The 7,682-nt window shown below is 40.0% G+C and overlaps 1 non-coding gene across 1 annotated transcript; it reads left to right on the top strand.

Moving 5' to 3' along the window:
* The first annotated feature begins 1,897 nt into the window (after positions 1-1,897).
* Positions 1,898-2,004, top strand: LOC115801649 (U6 spliceosomal RNA). Its single transcript, XR_004021964.1, has one exon. It is a non-coding gene; the product is annotated as a U6 spliceosomal RNA (small nuclear RNA).
* The last annotated feature ends 5,678 nt before the right edge of the window (positions 2,005-7,682 follow it).

Below are 7,682 nucleotides of genomic sequence, written 5' to 3'. Positions count from 1 at the left end.
AGTGTCTCTTTCCTGGATACCCAAACTAATTCTCCATGGAACTGAAAATTGTTTATTTCATGAAATAGCTGCATGAGTTTTCAGCAGATTTTCCTGCTTAGGCCAATCTGGCTGAGAAAGATTCTTGGGTCTGCCGTGTCCTAATATTTGGGTGGTTAAGCACAAACTCTACAACTGAGCAGGGTCTGTGGAAGAAAGGCCTGGGGGGGGTATCTGGCTTGGAGAGGATTGGAGGAGAGAGGTCCGGCTTGGAGGATATTACCCGGCTGGAGGAGGGGAAAGATGGGATCAGAGGAGAATTAACAGGTACTCCATTGAACATTACTTCTTATATTAGTAAGGATGAGCTAAGTTATGCTGCAGTGACAAACAACCCCAAAATCTCAAAGGCTTTATGCAACAAAAGTTTAGTTCTCTCTCATGCAAAGACGTTTGTGGGCCCAGGCAGATCTCTAGGGTGGTTGTCTTCTGCATGGTGACTGAGTTGTCCAGGCTGTTTCAACTTTTTTGGACCTTCTATCTCAACTTACAGCCTTCTCCATGATTGCCTCAGTGGTGCAAGAAAGAGCCTGGAGAATCACACATGGGCGTTTCACTGTCTCAGCCTGGAAATGATGTGCACCTTTACATTGGCCATCACAACTAGTCATGTGGCCCTGTCCAACTGCAAGGAATATAAAAACTGAGAAGTGCAGTCTTTCGTATGCCTGGAATACAAAAGGAATCAGATATTGGTAGATAGAGTGATGTCAAATAGACTACTCTAATTTTTTTTAGCTTCTCTTAGAGAAGAATTCTATCCCAAGTTGTCCCCCAGTTTAGAATTTCTTTCCAGAAGGGGTTCAGTGTCAGCCTTATGGTTGGAAGAAGTTTTAAGGGACTTATTTTGAAACTGCATTTACAAAGCCAGAAACAGCTATATAGATTGAACATTTATTTCAGGCAACTTTGGAGGGTGCTGGTGGAGGCTGTGAGTGAGCAAAATCCCCCAATCCCACCTCTTTCTCTCTCCCCTGCCTTGTCACTTACAGTGCCCGAGCTTCAAGTGCTTTAAGTATGATGCAGTGAGCATGTGCGCATTTGGTACCAGTCAAAACCCCCAAAGGGCAGGTCACCAATGGGCCCTCATGGACAGGGAGGCCCGGGGAAGTGGTGTAGGCACCCATGAGACACTGGCTTCCACAACAGGGCCCTTCAATCTGTGCTGATACCTTGTCCCAACCTCTGTTTCCTGCAAACATCAGCAGTTCCACACCTTGCTATCCCAGTAATACGTCTTCTCAGGAAAGACCACTGGAAAAGTGCAATCAATAGATTAGATACTGCTGCAACTCTTGGAGCTCATCTCCTATTAGGAGTGGGTCCGTGTGTTTGTGCTGGAAAGAGCAGGAGAACAGAGAGTAGCACGCAGTTTTCTCAGCAGGACTGTGACAGTTAAGCACTCAACGCAGTCAGTGAGCTGGGAGGAGGGCAGACAGGAAGACGTGCAGCCAGATGACTCACAGCCCCTCCACCTTGGGAGGCTCTTATCAGTCTACGGAATCCAATCAAATCACAGAGGTGCCGGGGACAGTGAGAGTTTTATCATCCGAAACAGCCACACTGGCCCTCCAGGTGGTATCTCAGCCATTTTCTGACCCTGCCAGATATGGTAACCAGATGTTGGTGTTGTGCTTTGTCCTCTCAAGGCTCAGCCGGCCTTGCACACACAACTGTGATATATTATGGGTCTGCCTAAGGGAAATGAAGAGCAAATAAACTTGTCTTTTGTGTTCCTTTTGTACTAGTCCCCAAATAAGCAGATCTTCCCTTCTCCTCTATGTTAACTCACCCAGGACGGCCCTCTCTGGTTATCATGCCCAGTCTTGGAAATTTCTCCTTAAATGTTCCTCTCTTAGTGCTCACTTCGGCAGCACATATACTAAAATTGGAACGATACAGATAAGATTAGCATGGCCCCTGCACAAGGATGACACGCAAATTCATGAAGTGTTCCATATTTTTTCAGTTAAGGGATGCACAGAACAATTAGATGTAAAATATGGTATCAAAACGGTAATCATGAGGGGAGGAGAGTACAAATGCAGGGTATTTTAAAGGCATTTGAAATTAAGAGATCAGCAACTTAAAACAATCACATATAGATAGATAGATAGACTGCTATACAAAATCTCACAGTAATCACAAACTAAAAATCTATAATAGATATACACACAAAAAAGAAAAAGGAATCCAGACACAACACTAAAGATAGTCATCAAATCACAGGAGAGGGGCTTCCCTGGTGGCGCAGTGGCTGGGAGTCTGCCTGCCGATGCAGGGGACACGGGTTCGTGCCCCTGTCCGGGAGGATCCCACATGCCGTGGAGCGGCTAGGCCCGTGAGCCATGGCCGCTGAGCCTGCGTGTCCGGAGCCTGTGCTCCGCAACGGGAGAGGCCACAATGGTGAGAGGCCTGTGTACCGCAAAAAAAAAATCACAGGAGAAGAGAATAAATCTTCCTGCCTTAGTTTCATTCCCTTAGCTAAATCTCTATTATTCTGAAACTATTCTTGCAAATGGAAAATAATTAACAAGTTTTCTGCCTTATCAATTAATGAATTAATTATTGACTCAATTAATTTTAATTCTTCAAATATATTCATCCATCCATTTCTCTATGTTCCCCTTCTACTCAATAAAATATATGCAAAATATTCTGTTGGTGTCTTGGGGGGTTTTGGAAAAAAGAGAGTGATAAACAGAGCTAGTGAAAGATATCCAGGGGTTTCTGGACAGGACACCAACAGTAACCACTTTAGGAGGTGACATTTAAGCTGCCACTGGAGTGGCCGTACTACCCAAAGCAACTACAGATTTAACGTGATCCCTATGAAATTACCTATGACATTTTTCAAAGAACTAGAAAAAATAATCCTAAAACTTATATGGAGCCACAAAAGACCCAGAATTGCCAAAGCAATCCTGAGGAAAAAGAACAAAGCTGGAGGCACAACCCTCCCAGACTTCAGACAATACTACAAAGCTACAGTAATCAAAACAGCATGGTATTGGCACAAAAACAGACATATGGATCAATGGAACAGAATAGAGAGCCCAAAAATAAACCTACATACCTACAATCGATTAATCTTCAACAAAGGAGGCAAGAATATACAATAGAGAAAAGACAGTCTCTTCAGCAAGTGGTGCTGGGAAAGTTGGACAGCCGCATGTAAATCAATGAAGTTAGAACACACTCTCACACCACACACAAAAATAAACTCAAGATGGCTTAAAGACTTAAAGGTAAGATACGACACCATAAAACTCCTAAAAAGAGAATATAGACAAAACATTCTCTGACATAAATCATACCAATGTTTTCTTAGGTCAGTTTCCCAAGGCAATAGAAATAAAAGCAAAAATAAGCAAATGGGACCTATGGTGCCATTGGAGTGATAAGAAAAAGCTGGTCATGCCAAATGCAGAGGAAGAGTGAGCTTGGTGAGTCAAGGGTCTGGTCAGAAGATCAGTGGGCCAGGACTGTAGGATGCGAAGGGTGATTTGGGGGAGATCAGATCATGCGGAACTTTGTCAGCTGGGACAGGCATTCAGAAGACACTGGCTTTCTTAATCAGAAGCACATGGTTGAATATTCTGGTTTTTCTGATGTGGGCCTGTCTCTGGCCTACAGTTGCCTTCCATTTTTTGTGTGATACTAGTTTTTCCATTTAAGGTAATATGAAGTTTCCTTTTAAAGTAAATGTATTTAAGGAAACAGAATAAGGCCTTATAAAAATATTGAGTGAATAATATAGATATGGCTAAAACCATAAAGTTGGTACATGAATGACTAAAATTAGAGAAACACTGCCCTTGGGCAGAGCGAAATGGGACAATCTGTTTGCATCCCAATATGCTTAGGAGACCAGATGCCCAGTACTTTGCCGAGGATTTGAGAAGGCAGCTGCCTTGAGAAAGAGGCAGATGTGACTCTGCCTGGTGTTGTTCTAAAAGCCCAAGTGTCCACATAAAGGTAGCACAGAATATCCCTCACCTCATGGGTCACCTAACTGATGGCCAGGAAGCACTGAGGCTCCTAGCACCTTCCACACACCATTCAGATGCCAGTCATGGCCTCTTTAGGGTGCTGTACTTTACTTTACCTTTTAAGTTGCTCTTGATAATTATTTTAAACAGATTTCCCCAGCACAAAATAGGGAGGAGACTCACTGTGATTTCTTCTAAACCTTATACATCGTTAAAAAAAAAAAAAGCCCTCACAAATACAGAAAGAAAATTCTGACAATTAAATATCCAGTGGCACACAGAAATAAAATGACAAGAATTACATTACAAAGATACCAAGATTTCTTGATTTTAAGTTCTGTTTAAAAATCTGTATTTCTGCAAATATCTGCATTCCTGAAATCAGACTACAGTCTCACAACTGATGCTTTTAAAAAATCTTACCAGGATATCTAGAACCTCGACTTTTTTTTAATGCACCTTGAAATTATCATGTAAATTTAAATGAGGCAAGACTCTCCATCTCATTGTTAAAATGAGTTGTAAGCATTTATTATGTCTATTATGTATGTGATAGAAAAGTGCTAATAATTCTTTTCTGACCTGACAGAACAGTCTTACAAGTATTTATACAGTTCAGGACACAGAGATGTTAATACAACACTAGTACCGAGGAAGCAAATGATCAAGTAAGACAACAAATCAGAATTGCAGGTTTCTTTGGGAGATTATTTTCCACAGTACACGCAAAATTTTCTGAAGACTTTAGCGTCTTGCAAAACTCTTTTGTTCAAATTATACCGCCAAGGATGATTGGTTACAACTATACATCTTCATATAAGCCTCTGTGCACAGGAAAACCAGATAAATGTTCTTGTGAGTGTTCTCCATCTATTCCTTATCGGTATGATTCGTTAAACTGATCTGTGACAAAAATGACCCCCCTCTTCCTCTGAAGCTTAAGGGGGAGACACAACTCCATCTTCTTCTGAATCTCTTTTTGTTCATTATGAGGAGTTGCATTTTAAAGCCAGATTCTAGAATTATATTAACTTTCAAAACACTAATCAGACCTAAAGACCAATTCTATTAGGAAAAAGAAAAAATGGAGAAAGGGATGAAAAGAACTTTACCTAAAGACAATTAAATAGGAGCATATAGCATTAACTAATCACAGGACTAATAACAAAGTTGCAAAAGACCCCAAAACACAAGAACTGGTTCAATAAAGCAGAGAGTCAGTGTGCTGTAAAACAAAAGTAATTCGAAAGAATCTTCAGGTTGGATGTGGAAAACATTTAAACTCAAACTTTGATTATGGTACCAAAGAAAAAAGTAGTGAATATAAATATATATATATATATTTATTTATTTATTTATTTATTTATTTATATATATATAGCTATTAACATTTAGTAAGAAAAAAGAGGTCATTTAATATGTTTTTCTTTTTTCTCAAAAGCTATTATGAAACCAGTGATGCATCTTCTATTGACGCATCTCAGAATTGAGGGAACATGGTACTTCTGTCATCAATATGTGTTAACATACCGGTCCTGGCTCTAAAAACGTGTGGCCATTTCTCAAGTTAGACAAGGGAAAATAAATCAATATGGCCTGGGGAAATTTTGCAGATAGAAATATTTACCAAAACCACTGAGCTAAATCACTGATTTTAATAAAATTATCTCAGACCAAGGCATACACTTTCTGATAATTAAAAAACAAAGAGTCTTCAAGTAAATTGGAGCACTGTGGAATCTTTGAGTCTAAAAGACCTGAGGAGGGTTCTCTTCCTAATTCCAGTATCACTTCTATTAAGCCCCCGAGTGTTGTAATAATGTCTACATAACTATTGGTTGCCTATAAGTTTCTTAACAGAATATATAGGGCAGGTTGTATCTCTGTTCAGAAAACATAATAAGGCCCAAACTCTCTATATCATTTATAATTAAGCTTGACTGTGAATCACAGAGACCTAAAATAACAACAGTTTAAAGAAGGCAGACATAAAATTTCCATGTTATTCTGGCAGCTGGACTGCCTAAATTCCTCAGAGACCCAGGATCCTTCCATTTTTTCCTTATAACCCAAGTTGGTGGCTAGAGCTCCAGCCATCACATCTGCATTCCAGGTAGCAGGGTAGAAGACAGGCAAAGAAGAGAGGAGCAAAAGGCACATGGTAGCTTTTGCTTAAAGAACATTCCCAAAAGCTGCCAAAAGGTATTTCAACATATGTTGACCAGGCTTTAGTCACATGGTTATGCTGAGCTTCAAGGGACTAAGAGAAATATTTTTATTCTGGGGGGCTAGAGCGCAGTTAAAATTGGAAACTCTATTAATATGGAAGAAGGGAAGAATGAATAGTGAGGGGGAAACAGTATTCTCTGCAAACCTCTTGGCCAACTCTATTAAAACTGGTGTGTTTTTTTGGTAATTGAAAAAGTCAGTTAAAGCAGGGAATCACAAAAAAGAGACTTACACATTAATGATATTTACTGTAAATGTTCCTTACAAATGCTACCATATCAAGTATGTCCATTCATCACTTTCTTTAACTACGAGGCTGCTGATGACCGTCAGTCTTGCATTTTTCTGAGTAGCTATTCCTTTGGCTTCTTGAAAGAGAAGCAGAGAGCTTCCAGGTTGGTGAGTACATGGAGATTCAGGGAGAGTGGCGAGCTTGGAGAAGGCATGGAAGCTCCACGCCCTTTCCCCATACTTTGTCCTGTGCATCTCCTCCATCTGGCTGTTCCTGAGTTATATTCTTTTATTAAAAACCTGCAATCCAGTCTTTTATAATTGATTCATGTAGCTGGCAAAAACACCACAAACATCTTCAGTACCTCTGGTTGCATAAGAGCAGAAGATGACATCTCAAATATGGCTGAGGGGTTTAAGTCTCATTTCATTTGTCTGATTGGAAAACTGTGCTGTAAGAATAAAGATAGCTAAGACAAGGTAAATGCGCTGGATGACAGTTCCTTGATCCTGAACAGCTGCAGCGTCAGTGACAGTAACCCCTTTCTGACCCAGTGGGTGGTACATGGCATCAGAAACCTTACAGGAGACAATAGCCAGAAGCATCTCCCTACTTTTAATAAAACGGGTTTTGAGGTTGAAAGAAGGGCGACAAGCTGATTCTGAAATCTACTAGTGACGCACCTTAGTTGTGAATGAACCCGCCATCCAAATATATGAATTTTTGGATCTGTTTCATGGATTTTTCATCCATAATCTGTGAAATTACAAGTGTTTGAAGATTGATAAATACAGACTAAGGAATATATGACTCTTTTAGATAATAGAGTTAAATGCTTATAAGCTAAAAAGTGAAAGTACAGGGGTATTCTCTTGTTTCTTTGCTTTCAAAGTGTAACTGTCTGGTTTGCCTTCACCTTCATGGGTACAAAGCATGTTTAAGTAATATATTGTACTTACTGTGGCAGCAAATAACAAATTCTTCTCTTTGGGGGAAGAAAAGAGAAAGAGAGAGAAGCAGGAACTTAAAGATCTTGAACACTCTAAGGACATGATCCTATAGATTTCTATAATACCCCCAATCTATAGTTGTCTCATCCACACCTAATTCTACAGGATCTTTTTAATGAATTGGGTTTTGGATTTGGGGGTTGGCTTTGTTTTCTGTCTTTCCTAACTACTTAAATTAGC

The sequence above is a fragment of the Delphinapterus leucas genome, chromosome 3 (assembly GCF_059928025.1).
Source record: "Delphinapterus leucas isolate spDelLeu-1000000601 "Yukka" chromosome 3, BTC_Dleu_Yukka2, whole genome shotgun sequence".
NCBI classification, from domain to species: Eukaryota; Metazoa; Chordata; class Mammalia; order Artiodactyla; family Monodontidae; genus Delphinapterus; species Delphinapterus leucas.
The sequence above is the reverse complement of the archived record's forward strand: the minus strand, read 5'-3'. Positions and strand labels throughout refer to the sequence as shown.